Source organism: Cyprinus carpio, chromosome B19, assembly GCF_018340385.1.
Source record: "Cyprinus carpio isolate SPL01 chromosome B19, ASM1834038v1, whole genome shotgun sequence".
Classification (NCBI taxonomy): Eukaryota; Metazoa; Chordata; class Actinopteri; order Cypriniformes; family Cyprinidae; genus Cyprinus; species Cyprinus carpio.
This window is the reverse complement of record NC_056615.1, coordinates 21371563-21393470: the sequence shown is the minus strand read 5'-3', so window position 1 is coordinate 21393470 and position 21908 is coordinate 21371563. Positions and strand designations below refer to the sequence as shown.

Below are 21908 nucleotides of genomic sequence, written 5' to 3'. Positions count from 1 at the left end.
ATTAGAGATCTCTTAGGGTTTTACACATTGGCTCACTTTGATCAGTAAAAAGCACTTAGATCAGTAAATCAGTCATTGTTGACTGTCCCTCGGTCCAAACAGAAGTCAAAAGGTGACCACGCCTTTTCAGTTGTAGGTCCACAATTGTGGAATGGTCTTCCCCTGTATATTCGGCAGTCTCTGTCTATAGAGGTTTTTAGGTCCCAGTTGAAGAAACATTTTTTTAGTCTGGCCTTTGAAGTGGGGAAACTTTGATTTGGGAACCTTTTATAAATGTTTGTTATACTTGTGTGTAAATTATGTGTGTGTACTTTATTTTTATTCTTAATTTTTGTGAAGTACTTTGGGCAACAAAGTTGCATTTAAATGTGCTACATAAATAAATTAAAGTTGAAGTTGAGTTTCTTCATGGGAACAGATTTGGAGAAATCTAGCATTATATTATTTGCTCACCAATGGATCCTCTGCAGTGAATGGGTGCCGTCAGAATGAGATAAAAACATCACAATAATCCACACAATTAATCCCTATTCACAATTAATCTCTTGTGAAGTGAACATATGTGCATGTTTAAGGCATTATAAATTTAAACCATTGCTTCTGGCCAAAATACCAATCCATAATAATGCTTCCTCTAGCAAAAAAGCCCATCCCCTTTTGTCCTCTCACATCAAAACACCAACATATTTGTTTAGAACTGTTTTGGACTGTTTTTTTTTTCTTGTAAACAGCGCTTGATCTGTGCATATTTCAATACAATTCAATTCAATTCAAGTTTATTTGTATAGCGCTTTTTACGATACAAATCATTGCAAAGCAACTTTACAGAAAATTAAGTTTCTACAATATTTAGTAGTAGCTTATCAGTGGTGACTGTCAGTTCATGTGCATATGGCAGAAATGTTCAGAAAAATAAATAAAAGACGTAAACAATCAGACGATTAACACTATTAACAGCAATTATGCAATCAAACTTACAGCAAAATGTGGTAGTTCTGTATGTTGTCTCTGGGTTAGCATCATCTGAGGTCCTCTGAGGGGGTTGGCATCATCTCTTCTCAGGTGTTCTGGATCCAGACTGGAGCTTGTGGAAATCCTAGTTACCACGGGATGTAAATCCCGTGGCAAAGCAGAGAGAAACAAATAGAGACATAATTAGCGTAGCTGCTGTTCCAGCCAAGTAAAATTAATTAGTTTAACCCAAGTTAAAGAATAATAATGCACATTTGATCAGATATAACTGCAGTCCAAAATTATGAGATGCATTATTTGAATGCTTGGCTAAAGAGGTGTGTTTTTAATCTAGATTTAAACAGAGGAAGTGTGTCTGAACCCCAAAACATTATCAGGAAGACTATTCCAGAGTTTGGGAGCCAAATGCGGACGAAAGCTCTACCTCCTTTAGTGGACTTTGCTATCCTAGGTACTACCAAAAGTCCAGCGTTTTGTGACCTTAGGGAGCGTGATGGGTTGTAGCGTGGTAGAAGACTAGTTAGTTACCCAGGAGCTAAGCCATTAAGGGCCTTATAAGTAAATAATAATATTTTGTAACTGATACGGAACTTAATAGGAAGCCAGTGCAGAGACTGTAGTATTGGGGTAATATGATCATATTTTCTTGACCTGGTAAGGACTCTAGCCGCTGCATTTTGGACTACCTGACTTCCTGATTAAGAACAGGAAGACTTTAATATTATGGATAGAAGCCATGTATTTTATCCAGGTTGGAAGTTAAAAACTTCTTAATGTTTCTTACACCTGCAGCTTTTCACTTCTCATTAATTGATGGACAAAATGGTCAAAAAAATTTAACAAAATGGTCATGTGGATTTCTTGTGGATTATCGTGATGTTTTTATCATCTGTTGGGATTCTCATTCTGACGGCACCCATTCACTGCAGAGGATCCACTGGTGAGCAAATAATGCAATGCTAACTTTCTCCAAATCTGTCCTGATGAAGAAACTAATTAATTTACATCTTGGGTGGCCTGAGGGTGAGTACTTTTTTAAAAAATGTTCAAAAAAGTTGAGTTTGGTTTGAGTGTTGAGTTTGTGCAAATAACATCACTGTTGAACCAAGAACTGTATCAAAGCATGATTGCTATCTTGTAATAACTATGACAGAACTAAACTCCTTTTCCTTATCTAGTTAGGCAGATGAGCGTTTTGGTGACTTTTTTTGACAATGCTGCCCTAGAATATGATTGATGGGGTAAAGGGATTTTTGGAGATAAGAGATTCAATCAGTCTAACTGGTTAGTATGACAGTACTTTTCATTCAGTGCACACAGTGCATAATAAATGACTGTGAATGAATAACTTTGTATGACTAATAACTGAGACCACAGACCCCAAGGCATAATTCAAGTAAATATGCATGGATTAAAAATTCAATAATCATTCATAATGCTGTTATGCTTATTGTGTGGGCATAAAAGCATAAGCAGTGGCTTATGAATGTACTGCGTTCCAGTTTAATAGTCTGTTTGGACATCCTTTATAGATGCATAGATGTATGTCCATTGACTCTGCTCTTTGTTTCACAGGGCCATTATATGAAGATGCCGACAGTATACCCTCTTCCAATTTATGAAAGTTTGTAAAAAAAAAAAAAAAAAATGTTTAATCTCACACTAGCCTGTTAAATCAGTCTGGGCACTATAAATATGTTATAGATGCCATATTACAAAAACATACTATACCTGTACAATGACAATGTAGGTGTGTATATGTGGTGATTCATCGTTATATTTTGATCATTGATGCAATAATTTTCTTTTCTGTTGTCTTCCAGGGGTGTGCTTTAGGAAATATGGAATATTATTAGTAATGAAATTTTGCATGTCTCCATAAACAAGAAAAACCAAATGACATCAAATGTGGAATATGAGGACCCACTGCAACATTTACGATATAATACATAAAGCCCTGATGTTTGTTTGTGTGTGTATGCTTAAATGAAATTTTGCTCGAAATGTACTCACTCTCAGGCCATCCAAGATGTAGATGACTGATTCTGATGACGGAACTGATTTAGAGAAATTTTATGAATTTTAATTTTCATGAAAGAGTTAGCTGACAGTGAACAACTAACTCAAAAGAGGCTTGATGAAGCACAAAATTAAGAAAATAGTCTTGAAATAAAAAAGTGACATCTGCTTTAAATGAAATGCCTGTATGCAACATACTTCTTACTTTAGACATTAGAAATGTCTTATTTTAATGTTGTATTATTACAATTATACTGTTAATAAACAAACTAAATAACAATTCCACTGTTTTCTTCATGTTTATAAAGAACCTTTAATAGTGTCACACTAATGGTAAAAATGATTGATGGTCTGGAGGAAAGGATCAGTGCTTCCACCGAGTAAGCACATTTCAATTGAAAAGTTCTGAAATATTTAATTCCAAAATTAGTAGTTACAAAACCATAAAGTAAAATATCATTGAAAATAACATGGAATGTTGAGATTAAATTGCTAATGTTTTCATTTTGTTCTTTCAGAACTCTTAGCAAATTGATGCTGAAGACTTTTTTGCTGCCACAAATACTGTTCTGGTTAATACTCTGGCCTTTCTGCTGTCTGATTAATTTTCTCTCAAGGCAAGAACTAAATTAAGTGATGACCCTTCCTTACCCTTTTTGTAATTCTACAAGATTTTTTAGTGCTTCCTGTCAATTATGCTGAAATCAGGTCTGAAAACTGAGCTGTAGGCCTCATCATTTAATTGTTCCCAAAAGTGGTAAACGATATTTTCTAGTTTTATGTACCCTAAAATGAAATTTTGCTTAAAATATTCTCACCCTCAGGCCTTCCATCATGTAGATCACTCAAAGATTTGGAGAAATTTAGCATTACATCACTTGCTCACCAATGGATCCTCTGCAGTGAATGAGTGCCGTCAGAATGAGAGCGAAAACAGCTGATAAAAAAAATCACAGTAATATACAAGTAATCCACACCACTCCAGTCCATCAGTTAATGTCTTGTGAAGTGAAAAGCTGCATATTTGTAAAATAAATCCATCATTAAGGTGTTGTTAATGTCTTGTGAAGTGAAAAGTTGTATATAATAACACTTCCTCCAGTGAAAAAGTGCATCCCCTGTTGTCCTCTCACATCAAAGTCCACTGACATGTTTTTTGGAACATGTTTGCTTCAGACTGTTGTCACTAGTAACTTGATCTGTGCATATTTCTCTCCTGATTCGGGTGAGTCAACTTTTTCACTTAAAATAGACAGAGGACTTGTTTGAAGTTAACAGGTCTAAATGATGGATTTGTTTAATACAAATCCAAAGCATTTTGCTTCACAAGATGTTAACTGATGGACTGGAGTCGTGTTGTTTATATGTGGTTATATGATGTTTATATCAGTTGCTGTACTGATTCACTGCAGCAAGTAATGTAATGTTAAATTTCTCAAATCTGTTCAGATGAAGAAACAAACACATCTACATCTTGGATGACCTGAGGGTGAGTACATTTTCAGCAAATTTTCATTTTTGGGGAAATTATTCCATTGATGTTGTATTAAACGGCTCACATTATATACTTTTCATATTGCTAACCAGATTATATATTTCAAAATATATATATATATATATATATATATATATATATATATATATATATACATATATATATATTTAAATTACATCTGTTTCTTACGATTTTACTTTTTGAAATGAATAATAGCTTAATCAGAATGAAGTTCTAGTTTACCAAAGCACCATGCAAAGATGGTGGCATAAGATGGCAGCAGTGAGTTAGAGAAAGTGTGTCTAACATCTATTTGCAAAGTCTGCAAAAGTCAGCAGAAAAGGAAGAAAGCAACATGCATTAATGCTTGACTGCCCTTGGTTGTACTTTGAGGGTGCAGTTAATCATTTGGTTATACTTTGAGCATTTGATCAGTTAAAAGGGGCCTTAAAGGGAACAATTTTCATATGCATATACATTCATATACATATTTATTAATAGTAAAAGATTTATAATTATTGTTTTGGTGTAAATCGCCTGACATAAATTAAACAGCTCAGCAATCTCAAATGTAATTGCTTTAATAATATGTTGTATGAAGTAATACGTTTGACTAATAAAGGGAAACAGAGATTGAGCTAATTCATTTAGCCTTCCAGTAATTTAATGAGCCACCATCAACCAGCAGAGGGCGCTGAAAATCTGCTCACTCCACCTGCACTGACTAGACCCCAACCAGAACCTCTTTCTTGGCCGCCATGATAGACATAAATACAATCAAATTTGATGCCATGCTGTAGTTAGAGGATACGATTTCTAATATAGTTTCCTTTTGATTTTGGCTTCAGATCAGTGTTGGCTGGATTTCTGAGTATAATTTCAGACAGAGGCAGTCTGTCTGGACCAGGGTCTTTCTATTGTATCAGCTCACCTCTGTTTGCAGTACTGTCACTGTGACTGATTTGTTTGGAGACCAAGGGGAAGTAGAGGAGCTGAGAAAATGAGCATAAAGGCAACAAAAGATAGATGTACAAGCATTTTCAGATGAAAAAAATGAAGCTTTATCAGCACCAGATTAATGCATTTGTGCACCTGGCTGCTTCTGGTCGAGAAGACAAAGGGGTTTGAATACAGTACCTGAGAGACACCCATAATATATTGCTATTGTCAGTAGAAATTTTGTAGCTATATTATGCTGTAGTGGTTAATACAAAATGAACATAACTAGAAGATTGGTGTTTTGATTCTCACAAGGACTAAGCCATGAGCCATCCCCATTCAGCTCTTGCATAAGACGCTCAAAGGAATAGTTCACCCAATATTGAAATTTTTTTTTTTTGTCCACACAATTGAAAAAAGATGACAATATGGTCAACTTTGACATTGCCCACTAAGTTTATTGACTTTCAAAATATGTGTGTGTTCCATAGAAGAAAGTAAATCATTCAGGTTTGATTTGGCATGAGTGAGGAAATGTCATTTTAAGGGGACTATCCCTTTAAGCACTGTTTTTACTTGGATCTGAAGTAAATCTGAAGGATGCTTGTCCAGGCAAAACCTTCTGCTCAGTGTGTTGTTACTAAAAAGTAAGATTAAATTCTCAAAACTTGTAATGTACTTAAATGAGATCTTTATAACAGTATAGCAGACTGTTTACATAAATGCATATAAATATCCATTGTTACTGTATATCTCCCACTAATATGTCTTAGTAAGATGATATTTTAATGATTAGGTTTATGATCAAAGCTCTAGTTTTCATTCAAAACATATAATGCAATGCAATCATGATTGAGAGATGTACAAATAAACATTTCCCAAAATTTGATGCTTATATTTTAACATTTTTTTTTTCTAAAAAATAATGTATGGATAATCAAGTAAACCTAAACTGAATAAATCCAGTAAATGCTTATCTAAAAATATTGCTAACTATATAGAGATCTTTAAAATTACTGTATAAAAACTATGAATTATCAGTCTGAGGGCAGAAGCAGATTGTGCACAACAGGGTTTTCAGTAAAGTTTTGATCATGTTGAGCATTTAGATGCCTTAGAATTTCACATATCAAATACAGTAAGGATACAGTAGGTTTTATACAGTTAAGTGTGAGAAATAGCAATAATAGCCTTAGCAAGCACCCAATTAGGATTACATATTGCTGTTTAGTTTAAACACAACAGGACATAACAGGATCTATTATGTGTGGTTTAGCAGTCGTTTTTATCTACAGTGAATTAGAGTACAGTAATTGCAGGGACGATTCCCCTGGAGCAGCTTGAGGTTAAGTGTCTTGCTGAAGGGCACAGTGGTGTTGCAGCAGGGTTGTTATCTCAGTAACATCCTCCCAGGATTAAATATTAGGTTGCTTTAGACTTAAATGAGGGTTCACTTTTGCCTTTATAAATATGAGACCTCAATACATGGTATTTATTTACATTGTTAAAAACATAATTGTCTTGATATTGTAATGGTTACTACGCTAATTGGCTAGTCAGACAAGTATTTTCATTAATGTTCCTTTAATGAACATTGGGACTGTTTGTGTCACATGCTTGTCTCTGTTTGCATGTAACAGATAGACTCAATCTGTGCTTTAGTGGCGAAGAGTCTGTCCTTAACTTAAGGTGGCGACAAGTTCTCTTTATGAGAGAGTCGCTCATTCAAACGATTCGTTCTAAAACTGATTCATTCAAGAGCGAAAACTGTTTTGACGAGTGAGTCATTGAATCATTTTCTCAAAGGATTCGTTCGGATTCAGTCAGGAATTTGTTCAGGAACCGATTCATTCAGAAACTAAAACCGTCCTCTGTTCTTCGGAGACTCTGAGTCTGGAACTGTTTTAGTTGGCAAAGCTATATAAGAAAGACGACCTGGAAATATTGTGTCTTAAATGTAAGTTAGTCTTGTTATGCTCTTGTTTTTGAACTGTTGTATCAAAGAAATCGCGTTGTTTTGAATGTCGGCTCAGTTGTGATTACCCTCGATTTCATTTCTGCTGTAGCCTACTTAGGTCGCGACAAGGGACTTTGTGAATAGTGCACTACATAGCCTACTCATTTTATTTCGGTCATATCTTATGTTAACTTGCAGGAATAGAGTAGGCTTATATTATGGAGTCACTGTATCATTGTCGAATAGCTACAATATGTTATTAAAATGTAAGTCACTTGGAATAAATCTCTTTTTTTGCTGTATAATAACTACAATTTACAGCCGAGATGGTTTTGGAATTGTCTTAAATCTGTTTGATATCTAATTGACGGCCACTGTCAAGTTAGATAGGTACCAATAACTGGACAGATGTTTTTTAAAATTATATTTTACAGGTAAATAAGGTTATGTTCAAGTACAAGCATTTTCTTTTTTTTTACTTTTATGTTTCGTCCATTATGTTACTGTCTCGTTCTCAGCAAAGGTGGAAGGAAAGCAATAATTTGTCTCTTTTGGACAGGTTATTATTCAATAGTGTCTAGCCCATTATACTAGTAGGCCTATCGATAATGAAGTGAAAATGTGTTTTATAGCATATTTCAATATGCAAAATGGGATTTTGAATCAGTTGCATATTTCATAGGTGGATTCTACATAAAATCGCATTTTATTGCTTGGCTGTAGGCTATTTTAAGCAAAATGTTAACATTTGAAATGCCCAAAAAACTTAAAAGCTTAAATATCGTTGCAACAACCAAATCATATCACTGTTGAATTTATTTTACTTCAGTAAGCCAGACATATTTTAGCCTCACCAGGTTATTTTAATCAGTTGGGTTTTTTGAATTCAACAATAAAGGATGAAAGGGAGGAAGGAAGGAAAGAAAGAAAAATGTTGTAATTATTATTTTGTTTGTTTTTTGTTGTTGGTGAATGGTTGTTTTCTATGATGTTATGAAAAAACCAATTATTATGTTGTAATGTTGTGAATCCAATATTATTATAGGTTTTATTAATATTTTTATATAAAAACAAAAAATATATAAATAAAAAGTATTTTAATTTGATAGTTTTAGTAATTTTATTGTGTGTTTTTGTAATTTTTTTAATATGACTATTAAAGAATTTATTTTAAGGTTTTAGTTATTTTAGTACTTAAGGTTAAACTAAAAGAAAGTGAGATATGATGCTTTGGCAATTAGCTTAAAGATTAAAACAAGTTTATTTATATGTTTTCTTTTATTTCAGTTCATGTTCCATTTCAAGTAACAAAAATAAATAGTAGTTTTAGTTAATGTTTTAATTAGTTAACTAATAAGTACATTTGCTTTAACTTGACAAATCAGTAATCATCTACTCTCATGTTACTCTTATAACTTTGTCCAGTGGAATTGTTATTTTAAAAAAATCCAGTCAATGAAAATACATTATGAACAAGTTAATTTATCATTTATTTAGAAAATACTTGCACTTATGTAGAGAGTTACTAAGTTATTAAAAAATGTTTCCTTTTGCTCATACTATCTTATCTCGCCTATAGGGTATCAAGTGAGCCAGGACTGCCACTGGTGGCCCCTCGAAGACAATAGACGCCCCTGTTCAAACTGCTTCCAAGAATTAATGTTTCGTGCAGCTCACTGTAATTTCTGAGAATCAAAGTCACTGAACACATGTATGTGCACGGGGTTTCTTCCTCTGGTTTTCTCTCCGTCTGACACACCAGCACACACTCTCTCTGCACAGAGTCTGTTCATGTAAACCTTCTCCCCTTCCCCCCACATCTCTCTCCCTTTCTGTCCCCCTCGTCCTCCCCTCCCTCTCACTCTCACTTACAGCCTGCGAGCACTATTTCAAGCCTCCATCAGAAGGAGTGAGGGAGAGCGAGTCACAGAGGTCGGGGGGAGGGGCCTGCAGACAGGATTTGGAGTTCAAGTGCATGTGGAGAAAATGACCTGGAAGACAGCGAGACAGAGAGCGGAATGGGAACGCGCAGGCTGGAATATCCTCTTTTTTCCAGGCACTGATTTTTGCCCTGGAATAAAGAAGGTGAGAAAAAAGAAAAAAAAAAGAAGCACTCTCTCAACTCTCAAAAGAGCAAATGAAAGAAAATCGAACGCCGGGAGACGAGAGCGGAGGACAAGAAAATGTATTCCGGCCCCCTCCCCTGAACTCTTGGCTACGACTCACTCCTCCTTCTTCCCTCCCTCCCGTGAACCCCTTAGCCTCTCTTTTCTCTCTGTCGTTCCCTCTCTGTCATTCTCTCCCCTCCCACCTCCTCATGCGGTCGCTTGCGTACATATGCGCCCTTACGATCTCGCTCTCTTTTCCTCTCTCTCCGCCGGCTGCAGTGCTTCTCTTCTCATCCTCGCAGTCTGGCAGCTCCATCCGTGTTCCTCCCTCCTGGACGGAGAAACACGTGCAGCCTTTTTAATGGTCCCCACACCCCTCAACGTGCCTCCCTAAAAAAACCAGGCCCCTTCAACAGCTCCTTTTCCTACTTGTCTCGGTGCCTGATCACCGTCCGCTCTCCTTTGCACTTCACTTACATTCATAATTTTTTCTCTTTTTCTTTTTGCGTTGAATCATTTTCCAGCTCTATCCCACAAATTCTCACATTCATAATGTGAAAGCAGTTCAGAGTGCTGAATGAAGAGTAGGAAATGGGATGGGTAGGAGGAAAAACGTGGTTTGGGAGGAAACGCTAAGAGGAGAGAAGTGACTGGGATAGCGGAGAGGAGGAAGGACCCGGAGCAACGAGAGAAAGAGCCAAACGTGGGATCAACGAAACCGCGGGAAAAGAAGGAATGACCAGGTACTCTTGCTTTTCTGTTTTAACCCTCTAGTTCTGTTTTTCTCCTTAGTCACCATCTCTTTCTGTCCATCCCTATCTTTCAACTTTAAGTTCCTACTATTTCTTGTTCACTTTTTGAAATCACCTTCAAAAGGCACTTATTTTTCCTTTCTTTTTATCTATTTCTGTCTCCTGCATTTTAATCTTCTTGAAAACCAGTGGTTCACTCTGGATTGTCTTGTTTCCTATTTTGCGAGGCTGATATCGAGGATGAGCATTCAGGCATCGGCGGAGGACAGAATCAAAGCATGTGTGAGATGTGTGTTGAAAACGGATGATTATTGTTTCCTCATTCCTTCACTTTTCTTGTCTAATGCTTATGCTGCAAATATTGTGTTAGTATGCACGGTAGGTTTTTGTCCGTAAGTGATTCTGCACGTGCATGTGTGTCGTGAGTGTGTGTATGTCACCATGCATGCTTGAACATGCAGGAGGGCGAACCGTGCTTGGAATTGTGGGGGTCGCTCTCTTTTACTGTTTCTGCCTTGCGTGCTGTTCCCAGTATGCCCCTAACTTCCTCTGTCCATCACCCTTTCATCCGGGAACCCCCACGACTGTCCATCCATCCGGTCGTCCGCTAGCTCAGGGGAATCAGAGACAATGGCCACAGATCTCAGGCCTGTATGTGTGTCACAGTTGACTTGTACAGTTAGCACTAGGCAAAAAGGCACACTGGGTCTTTGAGTTTGGAAAAGTAAAGGTTATTCTAGCGAACGCCTGGGCGATATATCGTCGGCAGCACTGAGGAACAGCGAGCGAGCTCGTGGACGCATGTGGTAAAGTGCACATCTCATCCAGGGGTTTACTTGGTGCATCGAGGCATTAAATCAGAGTCGTTATTGTTGAAATGCACAAAAGCCAAATGCTCTGGCTCTGGCTCTGTGTGTCGTGAGGTTCGACTCTCTGTTTCCTCTCGGAATAATTCTGGATGAGATTTTTGTGGGTTATTGTGGCATCTCTCCACATTTTTGTACAGAGGGAGTGTCTGTGGTTTAGATCTTGCTCCGCTCGTGAGGACCTGCATTTGGTTCTCGATGCACCTGGATCTGGTAGGTGTAACGTTTGTTTGTGTGTAGGTGTTTATTGGTAAGCAGGTTGTAATGAAAATAAGTGCGTGTTTGTGGTTTTCATAAGGCTGTTCTCCTTTAATAGGGATCTATTCATATTAAAGGGATACTTCACCCCAAAACGATAATTCTGTCATCATTTACACACCTTTATGTCTTCACCGTTACTATCCTTTTTCTGTGAAACACAAAAGATGTGACTTTGAGACTTTTCTCAAAATATATTATTTTTATGTTCCAAAGACTAAAGAAAGTGATACTGTTTTGGAACAACATGAGGTGAGTAAATTAAAACAGTTTTCAGTTTTGGTTCCCTTTAATGCGTATGGTTGTTTTTATGCGTCCGTCTTAGAATATTATGCATTCTGTGTGCTGCATATTTGAACAGTTTAGATTTTATGGACAGAGTATGCTTAAAGGCACTGTGTATTTCTTAATTAACATCGAAGATACTTAATTTATGAAACGTCTATTTGCGAAATGAATTAATTTATTATGTTGGTCTTATATACATTATGCTTGGTTTGTAGATTGGAGTATATTTTTTAGTAGTAATTATACAATAATTAATTGATATTGTTCACATTACAAAAAGAGTGTTTATGTCCTGAAGTTGAAGTGTTAATGGTTTTTAAAAAAATTCTGTAAAAAAACAAAAGCTTTATAAATTAAGATATTATCTGCACATACAAAAAAAACGAGCTTCAAAAGTCTGACATCACTTAAAAAATTTGACACAAAATCTAATGCAAATCTGCAAATAAATGTAACGTTTTAGGATTCTGAAATTTTTTTTAAGTATTCTGAACTATTTTGGATCAAAAATTATATTAAGAAATAATTAAAAAATAAGATTAATAATTTCAAATGAATCATTTATAATCAAATAATTAAATTAGTGACACTGACCATGTGAATCCCTTTGTATAAAAGGTCAGCTGTCTTGTCAATTCATGCTCACTTTTCATTTCTTTTCACTTGTTGTTATGCTGATAATATAATTTGTAGTGGTTTGACTTTTGAACCCCAAGGACATTTTAGATTGGCTAATAACACAACTTAATATTAGTTAATTCTTTTTGATTGTTTCCCATTTTAACATGTTTATAATTTCCTTTCATGTTCATTGAGTATCGGGGTAAAAAATCTTTTTAAAGAGCATAGTGTTTCAGTAGTGTGGTGTTCGTATATTGTGTTTGCTGCTCTTTGTTTGTTTATGTATCTACAGTTTGTAGCTTTTATATTCATAACGTCTGATCTAACAAAGAGCCTGTTGTTGATATTCATTAATCTGCAGCAATTCTTCAGAAAAGCATCCTGATGGTGGTTTTGCTGTCTGTTGTCTGTGATTGGTTGCTTGCCATGGCCTGTTGGTGGATGGCGTGCATCTGTGCCGTGACCCTAGCCTGACCCTGTTAGCACTCAAGGGGACAGAGGGAAGAAAGAAATCAGGGCGAGCGGAGCCGAGGGTGGGGGGTGAATTTGATGTCTCTTTGATATCAGATTTTGGAAGAGCAAAGTGTCTGGTCTAGCGCTAGACAGAGAGAGGCGGAGGAAAAAACACACGGCCGCTTTGCGGCAACACGCTCCGTTTGATACCAAGCCATCGATGGCCGTCAAGGGGACTTTCCGCAAAATAACGCCATTGATTTCAACATCAGAGGAGAGATGAAGTGAGAGGAAAGAGCAAAGGAGAGATGATGCCATGGTGTCAGGGTCTCTAGTGTTATGAAATATTACTCATACCGCCTGTCTGTTATGTAACGTTACATAACCCAGGCTTCCGTGGTAACTGTTATTGGAGCTCAACTTGTGATCAGGAGGATATTTGAAACTTATGGATTGGGGCTGAAGAAGTCCTTTGGTGTATAATTTAAGAAGTGCATGTAATCACAGTTACCGTGATTGTAACTATGTACCCTCTTTTGATGCAGCTCTACAGAAACGACTCGACATGCGTTTTCCTCCATTAACAAGTCCCTTTGTTGCTAAAATAGCAGTAGGCTTCAAAATATATTAAGACTTTTCAAATAATTATTGAAATCCAACATGCAATTAAACAATCCAATTAGGAATTTTATTATTTCAGAATTTCTAGTGCAGCAAGGATCTTTTTCTTTGAGTATCTGATATTCTGTACAATGAAGTTCACATGATGAGTGTCACTAATTTGATTAGTTAAATAGATTATGTAGAAATAGTGCAAAATGTTATATATTGCTTGTTCATTTTACGTTATGTTTCTTTAATATTTTTCAAAATCCTAAAACTTTCTGTTTATTTACTGGTTTAAATTAGATTTTGGGCCGCAGATTTTTACTGTCTCAGATTTTTTTGAATGGCTTGATGTGTATGGAATTGATATCTGTTTATTAAAGCTTATTTTTGACACGCAAAAATATTTTGCCATTAAAGTGGTTTATTCTTACATTGAATTTTGAAATGCATGAATTTTGAATCTCTCAGCGTAGCAGATCATGTGGCCTTGTTTCAGGCTCATCAGTCTAACCAAGTTGTCATCGTGGAATGTTTCCCATGGTTCTCTGTAACAGAACAGTGTGTAAATTAGCGTCAGCCTTGTGCTTTATATCAAGGTCAGAAACTTCATCAGTCTTACTTGTGTTTGTTCATGTCAGAGCCCTGTGAGTATTGCATATCAACTGTGTATAGAAACTTTAATGCTTCTTCAAAGACTTTCATAACTCTTTCAGAATGATTCAATGCATCTTGGGACAATGAATAGTCATTCAGTTTAGTAACTTTTCCATACTCTTTTACAGAGTTTTATTATACATCCTCTGAAGTATCTTAGCCAAGAAAATGAAAAATGAGAGACTGGTTAAGAAGTGGTTAAGGATACGTTATAGAGAAAAAAGCTTTAACTTCATATTATTCTTAATATCGTATGTTATTTTCAATATTGTCACAAAAAAATTTAACATTTGGAGTAGATTATTGATGCACAATAATTTAAAACATTTCAAAATCAGTGCATTTGCAATGATAGGATTGATCAATTGATGAACTAAGAAAATGCATGAATCGTTACTCCCATTTATCTTCAGTATATTGTTCTGACATTTAGATTGACTGACATTAATAGAAATGTGTAGTATGTATGTATAGTATTCTTAATATTCTGCATCAGGTATGTTGAAGTACTCTCTTGTGCTATTATAATGTTATTTGGGAGTAACTAATTTGAGCATCCCACTCATGCCGATGGAGCAACATTTTAAAAAAAGAAATTACATTCACAGCATTCATATACCATTCCTTTTCTTATCCACTCACAACTTACCTTTCCCGTGTCCAGATCAAGCAGTGGAACATTTCAACATTTCATTGTCTTTCTCTCCCACTCCTGGTTTTACTCCCTCCCTCTGTTCTCTCCATCTGATGTATTTCTCATTCATAATGGATGTAATTCAACCACATACCATACTGTAATAGATTGCATACACCTCAGGATATCCCCAGTCACTGGACTGTGCTGGATTTTTCCGTTAAGAGAGATGGATGAAACATGTTAAAGTGAAATATCTCGTGAGGAATTTTCACTTACTCTTGACCTGATACCAAAATTCTTTGCTTCTTAGAAAGAATGAACTGTGACTATTTCAGGAACAAATGTTCAACATATTTCTTATATTTATATCATTGTCTGTTTCTCTAGCTGTCTTGACATAACCACAATACCACAGTATGGTTTAAACAAAGCAATTGGATAAAACATAATAAGGCATAATTTAAAAAAAAGGTGTTGCAGTGATCAAAATAAATTAGGGGCCATTTTGCCATTGCTAGATATATACCTAGTTAAATCTAGTACCCAGATATGTATACTGTACACCAGTACAGTTAACAATGTACTGCAGCAATATTGAATAAGTGAGTCCAATCCTGCATTTTAGTTTTCTGATAGAGTTCTGATAGTTTTCATAGTTTTTGTTGCAATAGTATTAGTAAATTGTGATGTTCCAGTCTAAAAATGCAGTAACATTTTTTTTTTAGATTTAACAATTAGCACTAATTAGCACAATTAGAGAGTTAGTCTATTTGTGAAAGAACAAGCAATGGTTGTTTGAACTGTAGAACCCTTGAATGTTGAAAAAATCAAATTAGTCAAGATCATTTTGATCTGTGTGCACACATAAAGCGAAGCAAATTTTAACATCATGTTAATCACTCTAGATTACTTGTGGGATGTTTAAAAAATATTGTGCGATTAGGAGTGTCTTCACACACAACAATAACATGTCAAACTGGAAAAAGTTGCGCAGCAACGCATCATGCGAATTTCCTGCTTGAGTTGAAAATTTTCACTTGCACGGAAGACACAATATCACACTTTTGCAGCAATCGTGTCACCCAATTTGTTGTCAACTCAACCCAGCTGTCATTATTTGACGTGTTGGAATTACCAGCTAACCATGCAAACTTGCGTAGCGATAGTAGTGGAATTTTAAAATAAGATGAAAAAAATATATAACTGAAATCTGAAACATTCTTCAAAATATCATCTTTTATGTTCCGCTGAAGAAGAAGGTGATACAGGTTCAGATCTACATGTGGATTTTGGGTGAACTATCCCTTGACAATCTAGAAAAACATTCTTGAGAGGATTGTAATAAGCAGTACTTAGGATAATCAGGAAAACTGTGTGGTGAGAAACAAAACATTAACAATAGTTTCTCTGGAACTCTGGGTGAACAAAATACTGAGAAGAGAATTTCTCATTTATTTGAACTTCCACATTTCCCAGGTTCTTGGACTTATCGGTTGTTTGTTTTCATGAAATTTCTTCAGGATAGATCCTTTAGGAAAATATGCAGTTTTGTGTTCCAAAAAAGGAAGCAGAGGTAGCAGAAGAGCCTGGTGTCAGTGTCAGAAATGGGTTGATACTTTGACGTCTCAATTCCCACATAGCCACAGGATACCGTGGAGGATGAATGCACGCAGGAGGATGAATTCCTAAAGAAAGATTAAAACAAAACCCTGTGGGGAATTATGTCAGTTGAGGTCTGCTGTGCTTGTCCAAGCTTGAAAGGAACCCAAGGAGAACACAGGTACGTCAGTGTTATTTTAACTTACACAAATCTAATCTCTATCCTCTTATGCACTTGACAAAGAATCCAAGAATTGTTACTGCTCTTGTAAATTTGCATGGGATAGAATTAATTGAGTGGAAAAGTCTGTCAGAAGTCATTGTAATGTTAGGTACTATGAGCAGATGGTCAAGTTTTCCAGTGCCCATGTAAATGCGATTTGTTTTTAGACAGAGGTTGTAAAAATGCAGTTTTTTTTTTGAGAAATGTTCTTTTTCTAATTCTTGCATGGATCTCATAATTCATCTTTCAGCCATGTGTTCATATCATCCTCCCCTGCATCTCAACGCTGTGTCAGAAGGCCGCACGTAGCTCTTCATTCAGACACACACACGCTCGGTACAAACTCACAGTGGCGTGTGATTCAGCCAGATGTCTCAATTAACTGAATGATACAATTTCCAGTCAGTAGCATAAAAAAATGCATTTGGAAAACATGGGCTGAAAATTAAAGGGCTGTTTACCAGTTTAAAGTATCAGGTTCATTGTTCCCGCTAATTTGATCGGGAAACACTGAATATGCATCTTTAGCAAAGGGAAGGCACGTAGAAATGTATCTTTGTTGTGTAATCTTACCGTTGCTCGCAACTGAATCACTACATTTGCATTAATAAGGGATCAGCTTTGCAAATTGTCTAACACAAACACACAGTAATGTAGATCTGATGCATGTAATGCACGTCTGTAATGATGGCCAATTGTTTTTTATTTTGTTGTTGTTGAAAATTGACGCTATAGAGAGAATAAGCTATGTACAACCCAGAAGAAAAAAAAAACAAACTTTTATAGACTTTTAATTTATAGACTGAAATATATGCTTGCAGTGGAAGTTTGCAGCTGGAATCAGCACTTTTTTTTTAATTAAATACCCTCAACCTGATTTACATATTAGGCTTACATTTTCTGTTTTACTCCTAGGTTAATAGATTGTCTCATCAGCTTTAAATTGATTGCCAAGTTAAGGAATGCAAAAATGTTATTATCACACATATACTAAATATAATATAATTATAATATAATATAAATATAATATAATATAATATAATATACATATAATATAATATATTACTGTATTACTGAAAAATGTACAAATCTAAATGCCACCTAAACCAACAAGTACTATTTGATTTAAAATAAGGTTCAATTTTTGAACATTAATGAACGACATTAGTTCATATGAACAGTCAAAATAAAAACATACTATTAAAGCATATATTAAACTAACGTTACTTAATTTCAGCATATACTTGTAGTAAAATTACTGACTTGTATCTGGTAATATTATTTAGATTTGATTACCTGAGCTAACATGACTAACAATGAAAATACCTTAATTTGATTAATGTTGACACAAAGAATAATAAATACTATTGCTCATTTTTTAGTTAATGTTAATTAATGCATTCATTTCAAGTTAACTAATGGGACCCTTATTGTTAAGTGTTACCAACTAAACCCAGTTTATATAAGTATAATTTCCTTTGCCATTGTTTCCATTAAGAGCAAGTTCTGTTATCTTATACAGGTGATTTCTTTGATAAACATCTGCCATGCATGATTTTTTTTTTCATTTATATATTTATTTTATATCTTACCATTAGTGTGGATTGTATGTATTTGTACTGATTATATATGATTAAATAAATAAATGTAAATATGTATCATAAAAAAAAAAATGTTAAAATGTGTTTTTTTGAGAGAAATCTTATGAGAAATTCTTTAGGTAACCCAATTTTTTATAAATGCATTCGAATTATTGGAAAAACCTTGACCATTGTTTCTGTAATGCCGTGTCCAGTTGTGTTTGTGTGAACAGCTTTTGGGATTTATTGTCTGAGTTTTCTATTGTCTGTGTGTGTTTGGGTTGTCATGACATTGAGAGTGTTAAGCTGTTAGAGGCAATGACATTTCACTGTGTAGGAAGGATCTGATGATTGGAGCTGATAGTGTGTCTAATATACTGCACTTAATATCTTGCGGGGGGTAAACAGTGGTCTGTCTGAACATATGTTTCTTTGGTGAAGCAGTAATTATGGAAATACAGTTGTGGTGTAAGGGTTAACAGCTGCGGCTCGCTGGAATGTGTCCACATGTTGTGTGTGTGTTGGAAGGTGTTTCCAGGTTAATGCAGAGAATTCCCTGGCAAATTCGTACCTTTGACCGAGAGCCTCTCTTTCATTAGATATCGTGCTTCTTTTTCCATTTTTTACTTTTTTTTCCCTCTATTGTCCTCACATATAACTGTCTTCCTGCTTCCTTCTCCCCTCCCCCCTTTTCCTCTTTCTTCTTTCCCTCACCAGCCTCCTGCGTTACCCCATGTGTTCGCTCTCCGTCTGTCTCTCTCTCTCTATTTATTTCGCACATGAATTTCAAACCCTGAGGTGCTGGGGGGTTGGGTGTGAGCGATAGCGAGACAAGGAGAGAGACTGTATTCGTGTGAACGAGTTATCTATATGCATGCATAGAGTATGAGGATCCTAATTCAGATACTTCAGTATGTTCATTTACATGCAAACGTTTGTGTGTGTGTCTCGTGAGAGACAGAGACAGTGTCTGTTATCGGTGCATTAGAGTGCCTGGTACTGTTGGCCGTGTCTGATATGTAGCTCTCGTTCTCAAAGGGCTGCAGTAATTGGGCCTTACATCTGTCTTTTTTCTTTTGATTGGCCAGTTTCGTGTAACAGTGCAAAGGGGAGCTGGCATTCTGTCGTGGGCCATTACATTAAACACTTTTTGTTACTGTAATATGCAATGAACAGTATTGTTCAGCCAAAAATTAAAAAATCTATCATCATTTATTACCCTTGTGTCATTCCAAACCTGTATGATCTTTATTCTGTGACCAAAAAAAGTATTTTAAAGAATGTTTTGGAGGCATTGGACCTTCCATTTATGGACAATTAATGCAGAGAAAGAACATCATACAGGCTTGGAATGACAAGAGGGGTGAGTAAAAAATAATGAGAATTTTCATTTCTGGCTGAAGTACCCCTTTAAACAACTCATCTCCACACAACTCACTTCTCAAACTCATTTTGTGTAAAACAGTCTCCGAAGATTATATTGATCTGAGTGGCTAAACAGACCCTCAAAGAGAGCTCTGGGACACTCAGAGAAATTCAATTCATGCTTTAGAGAAAAGACACTCTGCCTTTAAACTAAAATAACATATTTTAAAAATGTCTTTTTTTAGATGTCAGGGACCATTTCATATTTTTAGTTCTGTGAGGGGCTCTATAAAGATCTATCATCTATCTATCTATCTATCTATCTATCTATCTATCTATCTATCTATCTGTCTATCTGTCTAACTGTCTGTCTGTCTGTCTGTCTGTCTGTCTGTCTATCTATCTATCTATCTATCTATCTGTCTGTCTGTCTGCTGTCTGTCTATCTATCTATCTATCTATATATGTCTGTCTGTCTTTGTATCATTCTATTGTTCTATCATTCTGTCCATCTCTTCATCTGTCCTTTCATCCTCTATGTCTGTCTGCCTTTTTGTAATTCTATTGTTTTATTTTGAATAGGTTTGCAAGATTTCAGGAATTTTCCATGGGATATAATGGAAATAGGAAAATTATAGGAATTAACAGGAATATTTGGGAATTATTAAGAATTAATGGGAATTATTGCCAAATATAGTTGAAGCGAATAGGGTTTACATGTGTTTTTATTTTATTCAACATATTCAACTTTTTTCAGCTTGTTCAGTTGAAAGAGTTCATTTCTACTTTAAAAAAATCAAAATGTCAAAAATTATTTTTTTTTTAAATCTAAAATTTAAAATACCCCCAAATTTCCAAATGAATTTCCTGTGAATTCCCATGATGTTTCCAGCTTTGCATATTTCCAAAATTCTCCAGCTTATCTTACCCCAACTTAATTTACTGGAAATGTTCTGGCCCTTTGCAAACCCTAGTTTTTGCAATGAGGGGGGGACCTATCCAAAAATGTTTGTGTGAACAGGTTAGTTATTCCTAACTGATGTTTTTGATTCAGATTCGGGCTGGTGCTTAATTTTAATCGTATTTCATCCAATTGCGTTAATACTGATTCAATTTCACAATTTAGTGTGGAAATTTTGTGTTGAGGCTTGTTGCTGTATTGCTTGAATGTACATTTAATGGACCTTGAGTTGATATATGAGTCAGATTTTTTTCTCTCCCTACTTTCTTTCTTTGCACAGATCACAGTTCTTATTCAGCTGGAAGAAATGGGCAGTTACATAAAGTAAGTAAAATGCATGATCAAAACGAGGAAAAAGAACCTATAGTGAACACAATTTTCTTCGTGTATAATTATTTTTTAGAAATATTTAATTTTTTAATGAATCTACCAGTTAGATTAGGTTGCTTACAAGTACTATCTATCTTCTCTACTAAAAGTATTCATGACTTTACTGAGAGATGTTACCTTTACATTAACAATATTTATCCAAAGCGACCTTACAAATGAGGACAATGGAAGCATCAGTAATCAACAAAAGAGCAATGATATGCAAGTGCTATGACAAGTCTCTGTTAGCTTAACGCAGTACCATGTAGCAAGTGTTTTTGTTGTTGTTGTTGTTGTTTGTTGTTGCTGAAGTATTAATAATAAAAAAGGCAAAACAGATAGATTTGTTGAAGTGGGAATTGATATGCTGTAAACATGCTTTTTATTGTTACCTTAATAACACTGTTAGGTGTCGAGGGTCAAACACCATAAAAACTACATTGTTGCTGTAATTTTCTAACTTGCGAAAGTGGATTCAGAAAACAGATTGATTCCACACAGCTAAACAGTACAGCAGTCTTTAATAGGGGTAGTAGGGTGAACTATCCCTTTAATACACAAAACTTTGAAATTTGCCATAGAAATAAGGACACATTAGACCAAGAAGATGAGTATAATTGAGTTCAGGGGTTCCAAGGGCTCTAAGACATTTAAAAAACACAGGCTGTGCTATCAAATCTGCTGTCACTATATACTTGTCCTTTTCTCGCGTCTCTCTCTTTTCCCTGCATTGTTCTCTCTCTCTCTCACTCTATCTCTTTCCCCCTCAGCTGCATGAGTCACTCGGTTTTAACATGAATGTTGATTGCAAAATAGTTCAATTACTATAGATTTCCAGCCTTCATCCTTTTCTGCCTCCTTCCTGTAATGTCCTCTTAAACACACGCATACCCACATCTCATCGCATGTATCACTTAGTGCAGCAAGAAAATAAAGAAATAAATTCTTTCTTGATTTGTGACCAGGCTCGCATATTTTGAGCGATCCAATTCATTTTTCTTCATCTGAGTTCATGGGGAAAATACATACAATGTACCTCAGTGAAATTGCCTCTGATAGTGACTTGTGTTAAGTTAAATTGAGACTAATAGATATGTGTTTTATGGCTCCCTGACTGTGTGATGACTTGAACAAGGGCTGAAATCATGTTTAAGAGTCTGTGGTGATCTTCTCAAACAGACGA

General features: G+C 35.5%; 1 long non-coding RNA gene across 1 annotated transcript; it reads left to right on the top strand.

Moving 5' to 3' along the window:
* The first annotated feature begins 9134 nt into the window (after window positions 1–9134).
* On the top strand, window positions 9135–20667 carry LOC122140754. The gene is made up of 3 exons (XR_006157332.1): window positions 9135–10233; window positions 10470–10531; window positions 20637–20667. It is a non-coding gene; the product is annotated as an uncharacterized LOC122140754 (long non-coding RNA).
* The last annotated feature ends 1241 nt before the right edge of the window (window positions 20668–21908 follow it).